Consider the following 16,460-nt stretch of genomic DNA (forward strand, 5'->3'; position numbering starts at 1 on the left):
ATTATCTCCTACCAGTCTTGTAATAACAGTGTTCAAATGATCAGGCTTTCTATTTTGGCTAAGTTGCGCACCGACTGAGACCACCCGCGCCTACATTGTAACACTGTATTAACGTAATCCAAACGCAACTTTGAACTTTGAATGAACTATAAATGCTGCATTCAATCACAGAATCTAGAAAATACAATTGCAAAGCGCTTGGAAATAATAATTATAACAGCAGAATACGTGATGAATCAGCGTTAGCTTCATGTTCATGTCCTACCATGGCAAAAGCAGTTTGTTTGATTTTGAGCTGAGCGGATCGCCAACCAGCCTACCGGCTTGTCATAATGTTTATTACTTTAGTAACTAAAATATAACAATTCGGCATGATTTTAGTACATGCCAATACAATAACTGGTTTTGACGTTTCTGGAGTAGAACGATGTGTACATTGTTTGAACATTGTGAAAAAAATCATATTTTGTCACACGACTAGCCATGTTGTGTCATTGTAACGTACATTATTTTTGCAAAGAAATTGAATATATAGGTTTATTAGCTGATCACAAACATGAACTACTATACAAGCCGATGAAAACGCGAATAGAATGCACTCACAGGCGTTTGTTCAGCATAGACGAACAAAACAAATATTTGTTGTAATTGATCAATTCGCATAATGCATCAAGTAGTTTGTTATCAATCCCCTTCCCTCATTGAATTAGTTTTCTTTATCTCTTTTCGTGGCATTATGTATTCAAATGTTATGTTATCAATTACTGTAGTACAGTAGCAACGACCTGTTCAATAATATGATTACTTCCTATAATGCAGGTCATTCCTACATTCACTCAAAATATTATACTTTAAAATTCAAAAATAATAATTAGCACAGAAAAGTTGTGACATCAGTTTGTCTGTTTACCATGACCATGTTGTGCATGAAATCCATCATCATTATTACATTTACATTTATTTATTACATTATTACATATTACATCACCATGCATACCATCGAAAATCGTAATAGTTCAGTCGTTAGAAGATCTACGTACTGTGGTTTAATGTTGTGGGTTATTTTATCATTGGTCTACTTTTGAAATAGTTTAGAAGAAGCTATATCTCCCGTCAATTCCAGACCTTGATTACTGCTGCAGAGTTTTATTCAATATACAAATTCTGTATGTAAAACAATACTATTGTGATTTAATCTGATACCAAGAAAAACATTCAAAGATTCTACAATCTGTTGCATTGCCCCGAACACAGCGCTGAACGGAATATAGTTTGCATAAACACAAAATGTCTATTGCATGTTTTGTCATTTGCGAATGCATAATTCAATGCATATCACATGACTCTGGAATGACCTTTCTCGTGCGTTTATTTGCCGGGAACTTCATATGGCTTAATATTTCAATAATTTAGAAAGAATATTTCTTATCACTTTACACTGTGTACTTTACAACGTAGTGCTGCCAGTCTTAGTCAAGAAACAGGGTCCGATATCAGGTGAAGATATCTAATACAATGCTGGTTTACAAATTATGTTCAGTTATCTGTAGCAAACGCAATTAACATGAAGAGAAAGTGAAATGTGCGGATTTACAGGTAATTCCAGCAAAATCACTTTTCCATAACCGATATTTTTCTCCAGATTCCGCCAGTTTCATTCTTCCAAACTGTCAATTTACTAGGAAATTGGACAAGTTCCCTGTTTACAACTTTTTGTGTTTAGGAAAATATCGATCTAAGTTGTATGGTAAATGTGAGAGTAAATGTCTACCTTACTGAAATTAGATTTTTTGTAGTTTTGTAGGAGTTAGAGTTAATATAATAATATACGTACGCAGAACCATGGTACAAACAGTGAACTCGACAAACTCGTGGTGTTACATAGTAGCACAGTCTTATTTGAAGAATTGTCAACTGTTACTTTTACCGTCCGTGAATCCACCCATGTATTTGACTTTATGCTAGTTGTAAAACTTGTATTGATATACAGAATGTAAACCGCTACACTTGTGTTCATGACCAAAGTGTACTTTCTTCAGATAACTTTGCATAACTTGTAAACCAGCATTATATAATGTAGCTACACAATCATTCACAACTCTATTATGAAGCCGACCTTGCGCTTTGGCTACGACTGTGCAGTTCTATTTAAAAGTTGTCCATAGATAAATCCTCTAACATCTGAGCTAATGTAAATCATATAAAGGTTTTTGCCGGCGGGCGTGTCATTTTAATATCACGTGAACTGAAAACTTGTATCCATGTAAATTAACTTCCGTTTGGGGCTATGCAAATCTTATTGGAAAATCTATCGTTTTTCGTGGTAGTGGGTCAAAATATTTCCTTGATAGCATGCATATATATAGCTATAGCCAGTGTCATAGAAATGACTGATTTTCCATGATCACAAGGATTAACATTACAGAATTGAAGCCCATGTTTGTGATAAGTTTGGCCCTCTTCCCATAATTATATACTAGTATTAAATTAACCCATTATAGCTTTAATTCATATAATGTGCTATAATGTTTGTTGTGCAAGGTTTCTGGGTAATGTTTAATGGTATCATATTACATTGCAGATAACAATTTTCCGTTTCAGTTTTTATTTGCGTGATCTAGTTGTTGAACTATGGTGTTTGTATAGTGCACGACCTCCCCGCCACTTACGGCGACTTAATTTACCTGCGATGGTTGTAACGCCCTCGTCGACGGATTCAAACTGCCACGAAGACAATTTTCGTCTGATGGCGCAATAAATATCGCCGACCATGCCAGGCTGGAAACGAATTCAGACTACTATAGAATGTATAGCACTCTGAGAAACGAAGTAGTGCACGTAAGGTATAGTCACCCATTTGGTAACACGCTCATACATATAATTGGAATATCATAAAAGAAGAACATGGTTAGTTCAAGTTGGGTTTGAACTTTAATTCCATGTGGTCGTCAAATGTAAACATATAAAAGCACACTATTGTGTCACACACAATAATGATATCATGCCGTGGTGATAGCATTGTCGGTAAATGAAATCAAATTCGAATGAATCATGCGAGTTGAGCCGGAGGTAATGCTGTAAAATTCGTTTCAAAAATGTTGTCAAATATTCATTGTATCCCACATGCAAGCATGTATGGCTGTGTTGGATGACACTTACAGTCATTGACACTCAGATCGCCGCAAACCAACCGTCTGTGCTGAATAGCGCCACCTGTGTTGACACAATGCAATTACACTACCTGTAGGTGAACACAATGAATTGATCATCTCTGCTACGAAAACATCATATAGACAAGACATTATTAGCATTATAAAAGTGTGTACAAGATCTACATGGAAATATCTATATTAAATGAGAATAAACATTATCTGAATAAAATATTTTATTTTGACTTGGAAGTCGCGTAAAAGGAAATAGATGCCCCACAATTATGTTTGAATGCCTGATGGTTATTGTGAATACCATCAATGGGAATTGCCCTTATTGTAATTGTACCCGACTCGCCAGATTTCCTATGTCTCTTCGACTATACTGGTTAGTTTTCAAGTAATATCTACGATTAAGAATAAAGTACGTAATCTGACTTATTATTCTCGAGAAATTTTGCTTACCGATTGTCCCCGTGTATCTAGATAATGCCCGCCCATAGGTGTAGGGTACTTGATCCGATTTGAAGTCCGCTCAAAGGCTCAAAAATCATTGTGTTCTTTTTTTTTTCATTTTGCTGGAACACAGTACGCTGGAATTACTTTTGCTATTGTCTATATTGTGCATGCCAAGTAAACGAAATGTATCGGTGTCCTTCATGACAACAATGGTTCTATGGCGATGCATGCTGGGGTTTCTTCCAAGTAGAACGTCATGCAGACTGTGAAATATCTCAACATGGCGAAGTGTTTGTGTTTCCTTTTAAGCTAATGAAGACCACAGGCAGACAGTCAATATATTAAAGGTGAGTGTGGTGGCTAAAGTACTTAAACTGACGTGCAGAAGTGTTTTACTCGAAAACTAGTCCATTTACACGGCAACTCTCCCGCCAACTTACAGGCGGAAGTATTCGTGGGGTTTTGCACAAGCTAAAGCTTTCTTGCAGGGGAAATTGTCTCCCTCTGGGAAAATTGTGTTATATAGACTGTGTCAAAATACTTTATTGATACAATTAACAGTTTCATCTCAACCATGAGGTTTGTTTTTAAAATTGGCTTCAAAATAGTGCAATTTTAGATAGCCATTATATTATTTGAGAGTACTGGTATAAAAGTATAACCATCTATCAATATTTACATAAACCAGAACATAGTCACAAAGTCACATGTCGCCAAACAAATATGAGCAAACAACGCCTCCTACGTCACGAATATACACCCACTGACATGACCTCTAAACTCAATCAATCAAATACATAAATCAGTCGAGCGCAATCTTTCGTTGTCGATGTTTATTACGTAAATGTTTTGGCAGGCCTATGTTATGTTTTGTAGAACATAAATGCTAAAGGTAAGTTGCATCGCAGGTAGAGCTTCACCTGAAATATATAGTAACCCAAGAAATAATGACATATTTCGTCAGTATACACATTGCCACCTAAACACCCAGGGCCTTTTATTTTTAGCTACAGCCTTTTATTTGAGGTAGCTATTGGGCAGTGTATTTTCGATGTTTAAATTATAGCATTATTTGTTTATTTTAGTAAACATACTCGTAACTGCACAACTTAACCGACTACACGCACAGCGAGGGGTGGAAGAGGTCACCCTACCTTACCCGCATATGGCAGGTGGAGATTTCCAAAAGTTTTTTTGTCTTTATTCCATATTCAGTTTTTTTATTTCTGTTTTATTTGCGTGTTCGCCGCACACATTTATCGCAGTTCTCTTTTGTGTGTAGATCGTTTCTAGTTTTCAACTTTCTATACTCCTGTTTCGCGATTGCACGAACAATGAGAACTAATATTACGGAGGTGCATGGACTTTCAAAATGTTAACTTCGGTAGCGAGGAAAACAATTAGCAAAAGGTAATATTGCAACGACTTTGGCAATTTCCTTCACACCATTGTCCTCCATGAAGATACATTTTTTTTGTGAAGCTGGAGTAAGATTCAGTAACGATATGAACCCGCACTTCGGCCATGCTCTCAGAGGTGAGCGTGCAGTCGAAATACAACGCTCCACGAAATCGGTGAGCGTGACTGTGCAACTTCTGTGCATTTTGGGAGGTATTACGTATTTCAAGGTGTTCAACGGTACAACAGATACTTACAAGTTTCTTTTTTTTTGAAGAAGCTAGGGAAAATGTTAGACCACTAATCAAGCGACCAGTGTTTGATTATGAAAGATATCATTGTATTGTACGCTTCATGATTGTACCAACACATCAACATAAATTTAGTTTTGTTTTACAACATTGTCAGTTACATCTCCAACGCCATTAGCCATGTCTAGCCATGCGGTGTAGCAGTGTCCTATATGAAACAATTCACAATCCAGTGTTAATGAACTTCATCATTATTATCATTGATAGGGCTAGAGTCACGATGTTGTACTGATAAAGCTGTCACCAGATTAACACATTCAGCTTCCGCAATGTCTAGTGATTTACTTTTTTAGTCCACGCACAGACATATCAATTGTAATGTCATTCGAACACTGGTCATCTGATTCAGTTTTATCAAAATGTAAATAAACGCTTTCACGTTTATCTTATATTCGCTGACAACTAGTTCATGGCTTTCACGGAAAGTCTTGAGTGTTGACTTCGGTTTGAATTGGTCCCAACATATCGACGAAGTGGACGATTGACTGTACTGAAATCAATGTTGTCATGATGAATACTAGTAGGTACACGAGAAAGTTGTGACGTGGCAAGCTCTGCGTTGTACCGGGTGGTTCCAGGCCCATACACAGAATTGATAAATCCGAAATTAGCTTCACAAGAGTCAGAACAATTCAGTAATAGGCCTACATTCTATTACATTTCTTTGTTTTGCCTTTAGATGTTTTTGTTTGTTCATTTTCTCCCGTTTTGTGATGGTCATATTCACAGAATTATTCCTGTAGATCATCTAGAAGTATTTCTATAACATTGTTTTAAGTTTCCTACTGTCCGTATTGACTTTTACCTGTCCCCCAGTGGTCAGATATTTGTCCATGTCAATGGCAATAAGTCTTATTTTAGCGGCAAATATATATATACTCCACAAACCCGTGTGGGATAAGCCTGGGTAAACGCGTATTTTATGTTAAACAAATGGCCAATTGAACGCGCTTGTCGTAAATGTGCCCAATCAGACGCTGTGTAACATTGCGTGGTAAGCTACAGAATAAAATGTCGGAAATGGCGACGTGTAGCGCTGTTACTTTAGAATTCTTCTAGTAACCGTGCGTGTAGAGCGTGTTTAGATTGTTTGCTAAACCCAAAACACCGGCGCTGCATTTTTTCACACAGTTTTCCACAACTTTTGATGCCAACGTTGGAGGCTGATTGTGGCATAAATCGTCAACTATTTATGTGACAACTATTCATGTCGACCATGTTTTTTTAACAAAGTAATGAAACTCTGAAAAAATCTCAGAAACTCTACCCGAAAATAGAATGGCCATGTGACCTAATCATTTTAGATAAGCATGCTATCACATAGATTATCTAACATCTATCACAGGATTGAGAGGGCGCGTCTCTAGTATGCAAGCAAATGCCCATATACTGCGTGGGGAAGGGCATTTTTGACACTTAGCTACCAATAAACAACACGTTCTAAAGGATATATAACCATAAGTGTTGACCAACAGTCGTTTATTTCGAAAGTCTGTTAGTGGATATATCACTAGCAACCCAACATAAACTAACGTATAACTTATTTATAGCAGCGTGAATTTAATAACCAAGTGGTCCAAGCTAATTACTGCTGCTTGCAGAATTTTGTATTCTGTAACATATCTCAAATTCATATTACAATTGTTATATATTTCTAGATTGTTTACCCAATAATTAATCGCCCAGAATACTTAAATATAGTCGTGTCTATTGTTGCTGTTACTCAAACTTAACGAGTTCTGGTTGGGCATTTGGCTATTTAGGTTCTATCATCATTCTGATTTTATTCTATGAATGTGTACTGAATCAGTGTTGAAATCCATTTCTTTTTACTTGTATATATTCACCCCAATATTAATGATACACTCATTTAATGTTTCTTTGAGAGAATGACGATTTTTTCGAGTCGCCCCCGGAGTAACGATTTCGATAGCTTTATTTTGTTTTTTGTCACATTACAACGTTTCAAAAATACTAGGTTAGGGTCATAGTCCGTTCTAAAATTCTGTATTCATACCCGAAGTTGTTTTGTGTACTGAGCTGTACAGTCTTCTTGCTGAGTATGTTGTTTCTTGTACGTCGTGAATTAAACTATGATAAGTTGGTGTCGTCGCATCGTGAATATCGCATGGTGTGTCATATCCACTCATTGAATTTTACTTTACTATTTTTCCAGCTTTTTTAATCTGTAATTTGTCTACTTACCTTATGCCTGAATTAATTAATTATCGAATACCGATTAAAGTAGTTTATGCCTATTGTTAGAAATAATGCTCCGAATAATGCTTTTTAGTGCGTTTTCACGTATATTAATAAATATCAAGTACCTGCTGCATCAAGTACCTGTTGTCAGTACCAGCCTATAGGTTACAGCGAATAACATGTTAGTTGTTCCACGCCTTGTTAGCAACACAGTCGCATCGCATAACATGTACTGTGAATGCGTGTGCTGGTTCATGCGGTGTGGTAAATTGTTGTTACTACAATTTCCAATAATTCTATGCGAATGTCTGGTTAAAAATGATATAGACATAGTCAATAACGTGTCACAGCAAATAAACCAATTATAAGACAATTGTGAGCTTAAAATAAATATATCTGCTCTCGTTTTTGAAAATTTCCTGTAATTTTTGGAATATCTGACTCAAAGAACAAAGTTGCGTTTATTAATTGATTACTACCCGAAGTGGTACTTCGTGTATAGTATTGGTCGGATTTTGTAACAGCATATGTAACGAAACTGAACATTAAACTCACAACAACTTAATAATAACTATTTCATGGATGCGAATATAATGGTGAATATTCAAAAAGCGCGATCGAATCTGTATATAATACGCACATGTATATATTTACCACATTAAATAGAAAGCACTATATCGAATTACCAAGAAATTATATTCATGAATACAGTGTATTTATATATTGTAGGCGTATATTTGGCCAATGTTATAACTTCACATAGATATATGCTTTGAAATTTTCGAATCGCATAAATTCGGCTTTTAGACTTTGAACATTGTACACGAAAATTTCAAGCTGATGGATTCATGAAGTAACACGTTACGTTTTGGATGAATCATAGTGTTCATCAATTTCAAAATAATTGCAATTAAGGCTAGATTTTTCGTTCTCAAAAAACAAATTTGAAATAAACACCGATAGATATGATAGTGTTATTAAATTATTAACATGTAGTGTTCAATACAAATTTTGTTGTTGTTAGGGGTAAATTTGAAATTATAGTCACAATACTTTCAACTTGACAAGAACCGTCTCATCTGTGTTTTGATAATAATCATAAGAGTTCATTCTAATATTTTGACAGCATTGGTTACTACCACTCAACTGTGATATTGACGCGTTTTTTTTTAATAGTACACCCTGAAAATGTTTTATTTAGAGGTTATAAACGGCACGCAAGGGTATTTGGTAGCGGATATAAGACCTCTCAGGGGGAAATTAGCATATTTGGAGGGAAATAATCACCGAACGCAGCACAAAAAAACACATAATTTTAGTACGGAAATTGGGTCATCATGGGGTCAAACGTTCAACGCACTGTTTACCAACAACGAAAATGGCGGCCATCGCCGGTACAAACTATATTTACGATTTGTTACTTTTTAAATTTTGACTTTTATCACACTTACATTTTAGTAATTTCACACCCCATTCTGTGGAGGCGTTAGTATTAACTTCATTTGTCTTTGCTGCCAAGTTTTCGACCATTTCTTCAGAAAATTCCGGGAATCCTTGCCCTTCGGCAGACACCGGCATCTGTTGATCTGGCTCGTTATTATCGCCGGCGTTCTGTTGCTCCCATTTAATTGTAGCTTGAAGAAGTTCTTCATCAGTAGCATCAATTTCATCCAGCTGGTCCCATTTGAAATTGAGATCAAAATTGATCTGAGGCTCGTCGTCTGACATATTACTATGTTCCGAAAATGCCGCTAGTGACTTGCAGACGACAATATTTATCATATTTCAATTAAGTTTATTCCATTTTTTGTTTTTTAATTATTCATCAAACAGGGCCCGAGTCATATATTGCCAGATATAAACCCTGGCGTCAGCCAATCTAGCTAGATTCACACTGGTCATATTATAATTTGTATTTAAAACGCCGCGAAAAGTGTGTGTTTATCTCAGTTTTTGCATGAGGGCAAAGTAAAATAGGTTGCATTGCTAGTGGACAGCTTTATTTAGAATAGGCTTCTCAAATCATGTTTCAATAGCATTTTTAGGTGGTGGCTTACTACACTAATATCTCAGTATTTGATGTAGAAATATTAGCCAACAATAGTGTGATAGTTGAGGTAGTAGATTGAAGTGCCAAACGACATTTGTATTTGTTAGGGCAATCTTTCTCTGCCGTGCGTGTTAGGAATTACTATATAGTATCGTAATTTAGTAATATTAATAATATTATTTCCAGACAGTGTGACCAATAACTAGTACAACAAACAAACAACAAACTGGTGGACGCTTGGTATTTGCAGTACAGTGATGGCTGGAAACATATCATGGATATGGTATAGTATCTATCCGAATCACCTCTTAAATACGAATTATATATTTAAGTAGTTTGTACTAAATATCAAGCTACCGCTAATCTGGATCTTATTTTAGTTGTCATAGGCACTCAAGAAATTATGGCGATAAGCCAATGGCCTTCGATAATCAGACAATGGATCTAGATGATGAAAATTATCCAGAGCGTATAGCTGTTCACGTTGACAGAAACGTTAGTGTTAACGTGGATACTAAAAACGCAGCAGTTCAATATAATAAGTATACTAAGCATACACCTGTTCACATGACTCATGGACCTATTCGTCGAAAACATGATCCAAGCACTGACAAGACTACCAATCGTACTTCAGGACAATCTTTAGGTGAGAAAAAAGACAGAAAGAGTAAAGAAAATTTTGGTGACTGTTTAACTGGTTGACATACATTCAAAACTAATGTTATAAAAGTGCAACTAGTCTTGTTGTTTTGATATTATATAGCTTAAACCAACTGAAAATATTTAGGTTATAGTTGTAATCTGTAATTAATTTTCAGCTTACGTTGATTGCAGTTTATACAATAAATGTTACAACTATTATATAACATCTTTTTTTCAGACTCTGGGCTTGGTGATGGTGATGAAGGTAAATATGTCTCGAGTAGCATTTGATTAATAAGCACACGGAAATTACGTGTGACAAAGCTCATTTAAAGTATAGTTGTGAGAATTGTAACAGAGTGGGGTCAAATTAACTTAAAAACTGAGAATTATGCGATTTAGTCCAGTCAATTTATGGTTTGACCCATCACAAATTGTAACAGAAATAAATTATTCACAATACATTCCGGGGAGAGGCCTAGATTGACATTAAAAGTCTAGGAAAAGGCTAGGCTTCAGAAATATACATAATTTGTATATATTCAAAATGGCCGTTTAGGACATATCTTTAATTCTAGATTACATTTTTAGATATTCAAGTTGCTGCGATATGGTTTGGTGTGTGAATGTATGTGATTGTGAAATATTTGATTGAATAATTTGATTGAAATGTAGCGACGCACCCCAAGGAAGAAGGGACAAGGTGGTGCCCACTCTTCCTTAGGGTTTCCCTTCCCAGCACGCAGGGGAATCAGGTTTGATGCTTCCATTTGCGACAAGGGGGATGGGCATATGTTCGGCGGGAGGCAGAGTCGGTACATATCGACTTCTATAGGCCTCGCGGGGTCCCACCTTGGCAGAGGAGAGATCATGTCGATGTGGAACTGCTGAACCCACACATTTCTGTTGCATATGCCAGTGTATTCCGGTTCGGAGGAAGCGCATAATCGAATCCTGGACTCTCCAGGTGGTGATACACGGTTACACGATCCTGCTGCAATCTCCTCCCCTGGCACCAGCCCCCGTTTTGGGCACTACCAGGGGACCCCCGCAAAGCGGGAGCAATCCGACAGGAGGTAGATAATTTGTTTACAAAGGGCATTATACACAGGATAGGGGACCCAGCGTCCAGGCTTCTACTCGCAAGTATTGGTGGTTCCAAAGACTACAACTGAGACTACAGGTGGCTGTGCCCCGTTCTGGACTTAAGCAGACAAAATCAGTATGAGCTTCCTGGAAACGCCGAGCACCATATTATTCTCTGTGCTCTGTTTATACTGGTTAGCCTCGCTAGATTTGAGTGATACTTACCCAAACATATTGGTACACCAAGTGAGCCAGCGACTCCCTCGATTCACCCTGTTGGGCCAAGTAGTTGAGTGCGTTATACATCACATCGGTACACATCAACGTGTACATAGATGGTTGGTTGCTACGAAACCCAACAAGGGGTGGTTAGTCAAACAGTAAGGCTAACAACAGATTTTATAGACCAGTTGTGCCTCCTAGTAAATCGAGCAAGTTCCTCCCTCAGCCAACACAGTTGGTGTTTTTGGCCAGGGAGTTCGACACGGGAGTGGGCTTGGTATGGTCGCCGCGAGCCCGTAGCCTAAACAACCTAGCTGAACGTCTAGTCAGTGCTCCCTCTGTGTCCCTCCGAGAACTAATGTGGATCATCTAATTGATGTCAGAGGTTCACAGGGTAGTTACCCTAGGCCGCGTTACGCAACCCCCTGTTACAGCACACTTTTGTTGCAACACCAGGCTCTCTTACAGGAACTGGAGAGTCGAGTAACAATCTCGGACCAAGCGAGGGATGCCTTGCCCTGGTGGTCAGCAATTGCCAACCTCAGGCAGGGGGTCCCCTTGGACCCACTCGCCACGGCTATGACTCTGGAAACGGATGCCTTCCTCACATGTTGGGAAGGGCACCTATTGGACGAACAAGCCCAATGGAAAATATGGCCCCTGGGTTAGATTCAGGACTGCCATATCAAATGGCTCAAACTGAAAAAAAGTGCGCTTAGCACTACTTCATTTTCTACCCATAGTTCGAGACTACAAAGTCTGGCTTCACATGGACAACATCCCTTTGTTGGCCAGACTTTTCGTCCATCGTTTGAGCGAAATGGACTTGTCCTTTTGTCCGATTGTTTGGTCAGCCTTGCCACCCACCATTGAGAATCTCTGTGGACGAGGCTAGCCGGTTGTCCTACCATTAAGAGTTTACTATTTAATCAGAGGCCTAGACCCCAAACGAGGGAACCAACCAATTGGAACTTATCGGTTGTATTGGCCACTCTAAGCAGACTGCCCTTTGAGCCACTCCGATCAGCACCACTCAAACTTTTGATGTGGAAAACAGTCTTCCTTCTCACCCTCGCCTCTGGTAGGCGTCGGGCTGAACTAGGGGCCCTGTCCTTCTCGGACAGGTGTGTTGCCTTTATGAACAATCAAGTCGTGATAATGAATCGAATCGGGTTTCTCGCCAGGAAGCAAATCCCAGGACGCGATTCACAACCGATCGTCATTCCTGTAATGACTGACAAGGAGGCAGCACCTGAATTTCTCCAGAGGATAGTACAATGCAACTGCTGCACAGACTGTCACAGTCTCAGATGTACCTGCAGAAATCACAACCTTGAATGTTCTGCAGTTTATGGTCAATGTCGAGGATATGGATGCACAAATGTAGTTCAGATATCTGATGAAGATAGCAATAAAGATTAGCAATTGCATTAATCAAACAGACTTTTGGACAGAATTATAACTATTTAATACAGTTTGTTAAATAAAAAATATAGTTTATAGAGTTGAAAACTTGCGTTTAAATGGTCTATTATATATATAGTATAGCAAATTTGTAGATCCAACCATTTGTTCCATTCCACTAATTTGTCTTTTAGATGCGACGGCCATGTTGGATTTATGCAGATGAAGCATCAGTCTACCCAGGAAACAATTTATTTACATCTTTTCTGTACTGAACGAATCTGTTTAAAATTGTATTCTAGCATCTTAAACTTATTAATTATGTCACATGGAAGAGAAGCCGGAAGAGAAGTTACATTAAATAATTATATTATCGCAGCCATATTGAATTTATGCTAATTTTCATCCACCCAATCAACACATTTGGCACTCTCATACTTCTCTGACTCAAAACAGTACCATAGCATCATGACTTTAAAATACCTCATCTAGAATTAAAGATATGTCCAAATAGTCATAATTCCATGTTGTAAAAGTGTGGAAAACGGTCATTTTGAATATATACAAAGTAGGTATATTTCGGAAGCCTAGATTTACCTAGACTTTTAGTATGTCAATCTAGACACCTTTTCGAGAAGCACTGTGAAAAAGTTATTTCTGTTGCAATTTGCGACGGGTTGGCTCCCTGTTTTGCTTGAATGACTGGACTAAATCTTGATTATCAATTCTCCCGGTTCTGCTTAGATTTAGATATGAGAATGCTAACTTGAGTTATGGTTATAAGTATTAAATAAGGTTTCATAGGTATTTACTTCAATAAATAGTTTAGCTATTCTTCACGTATTTTAAAATTAAGTACAGAAAAGCATAAGATTGTAGCTTAGTAAATTTTAACACAGAAAGATTTTGTAGAAATGATCTTCTGAAAAATATATTTAACAGGAGGAAAGACAAGCGACCTGAAACGCGGATAACCCACACAAACGTAGTTGGTTCTGGCTGTTGAGAACTTTTCACACTTTGTCACACATCAAAATAAACCAATACGCCCAGACCTATGACGAAGTGAAGAGTAATAAATGCGCCCAGCTCTTGATAATTCCACAGCAAACTGATAATTATTTTTATGCAAATTATAATTATGCAAATGAGTTCCAGGGTATTATGATAGTCATTTTGGATTTTAATATGCAAATTAAAAAAATACAAAAGATAACATAATATAATCATGCAGATTAATTATAATCATGGTCACAGGAGAAAAAACAGACTCCATATCCAGGTGTGTCACCTTATCTGTCAACTAATGTTGACAAGCTGATTCTATCGGGCATCCAACGTACACATTACCATATTGTTAGCATAATTTACACATCATTATTTTCCTGTTGATGTTGCTGCTGCTGCTTGAATGAAAGATACACTGATTTCATATTAATTTTTATGAGATAACATTTGCACCAGGTTACATCATGAGCCTGAATATTCAAAATTAAATATTAAAAGCGATACAATGCAACGTAACATTATAGTAGATGTCAGTTCACATTCAATCCCAATGAAGAATATATTATAAATAATAACATTATTTTGAATTATGTAGACCACAGGCATTGTGGGTCAATGATAGGAGCAGTGTAGGCGCATCGACAAATGATAAGTTTATAATCATTTTCAGAACGCATGCCATCATTTAGGAAACGTACAGCGCAAATGTATTTAGCGTACATCGTCAACACAATATTGTAACAGTTGTGTTTGTAAAAGTAACACCGAGTTTATGTTTATTTTGTTTTTTATTTATGCTGTTATTGGTTGAATCATATCATTTGGTATAATTGTTCTTTAGAACATTGATTATTTTTATCGTGAGCTTTATAACTTGCTAGAAAAAAAGAGTTATTTTTACCTGCAATGTCCTCAATGTTTGAATTACCAGTACTTTAACACAATTCATACACATTGTCTCATTTGTTGACATTTGTCAAAATGGAGATTGATAAGTCCTTATTAACTTCTAGCTATCCACGACGAAGATCATATTGTGCAGACAGGACGTGTAAGTATAACCAATTATCTTCTTCTCGATATCAAAGTAATAATTTAGTGTACCTTTTATTGTTCACTCTGAAAAGTTTTCTTTATTCATGTTATTATTTTGTTATTGCTGTGTGTATTAGGGTTCCGAGTTATATTGAGGTGAAAACCTTTTGTTATTGCCGTGTTTATTATTAAGGTTTCGAGCCCAATGATTGAAAACTCATATGGGCCGTCATCTTGGATTTAAAGTGAAATTTTCAATTTCATACCATTCTGTGCATCAGATCTTTGGGGGTAGTAGCTGTGTGTCAAGGGCTACAGTATTCCTCAGAAAATCTTAAGTCATTTTATAGGGCTTTGTGTGAAGAACATATACAGCAAATTTCATCTCAATTGCTTAAGTCAATCTGGAAAAAATGATTTATAAAAATATTTTCATTTTTTTACACTGCATTAGAAATGAGAAAGATCATATTGAGGACTATTCGTATATACTGAATTGCGATACACCTATGTAGGAAAATGCTTCTCGGAATTTTTATATAATTATTAAATGGAAAGGTCACCCACAAATTTAGTGTTTACAGATCGAATACTTCAATAGATTCATAATTCATTAAATAAAGACGAATTGCATTATTTTTTGAAAATTTCATTTAGCGGCACCTCCTGAAATATTTCACAGTATACCGGAAATGACTACACAACCAACTGCGTTCAGTGTAGCAGCGGACGACACTCACTGTAGTCATGGTTGAATTTCAGGCTTATGGGTTTAGTAATAAGATCGGTAAAACTTCAGGGAAGAGTTTTTTTTTTACATTTCCCAATCCAACTAAATCTGTTGAAAACCACAGTGTTGCTACAAGATGGCTGCACAACATTCGTACGGGTTACAAAGTTAGAATGAAAACAAAATATCCCACGAAGGCTGTGTACACATTCATCAACGTTCAGAGATGCAACTCCCTATAATCGTCAATGAAATGTAATTTTTGTGAAATGGAGTAAAGAACTGTATCTTTAAATTGCGTGTCATTTGTTTTCATGAAAAACAGTTCCCGAGCGTAATTTTCAAGCATAGCAAAATAGCAAAAAAATTGTACTTTTTATCCATTATTACAATGTAAATGGGTAGCGTCCTGGCCGGCCTCTTGAAAACAATGACAATAGAGTTTCAGTTTTTGATTTTCAGGAAGCCAATGCCATTCCAGAGCAGTTTGATGATACTCACCTAGGAAATATTGTGCCCGAAAAATTAAGCACTGAAAATGTTAAACAGGTACGTGTCTTTCATAATTTTAATTAATCCAATGCATTATTGGATACCCTCAGAACATTTTGCACTACCGTCATATTGACATTAATACAGGGCTTAACCTCAGAAATGGGTTTGCCTGGTACCCTTATATATAATCTATATTAATTATACATGTATAGACCATTTTATAAACTTTGGCTCTGAAAATGGGTACTTGAAGTAAATAACAGAATTGT

The 16,460-nt window shown here is 36.8% G+C and overlaps 1 long non-coding RNA gene across 1 annotated transcript; it reads left to right on the top strand.

Moving 5' to 3' along the window:
* Positions 1–10,452: 10,452 nt before the first annotated feature.
* LOC144341628 (uncharacterized) lies at positions 10,453–16,235 on the top strand. The gene is made up of 3 exons (XR_013418590.1): positions 10,453–10,476; positions 14,945–14,982; positions 16,159–16,235. It is a non-coding gene; the product is annotated as an uncharacterized LOC144341628 (long non-coding RNA).
* The last annotated feature ends 225 nt before the right edge of the window (positions 16,236–16,460 follow it).

The sequence above is a fragment of the Saccoglossus kowalevskii genome, chromosome 12 (genome assembly GCF_978046115.1).
Source record: "Saccoglossus kowalevskii chromosome 12, keSacKowa6.1, whole genome shotgun sequence".
Taxonomy (NCBI): domain Eukaryota; kingdom Metazoa; phylum Hemichordata; class Enteropneusta; family Harrimaniidae; genus Saccoglossus; species Saccoglossus kowalevskii.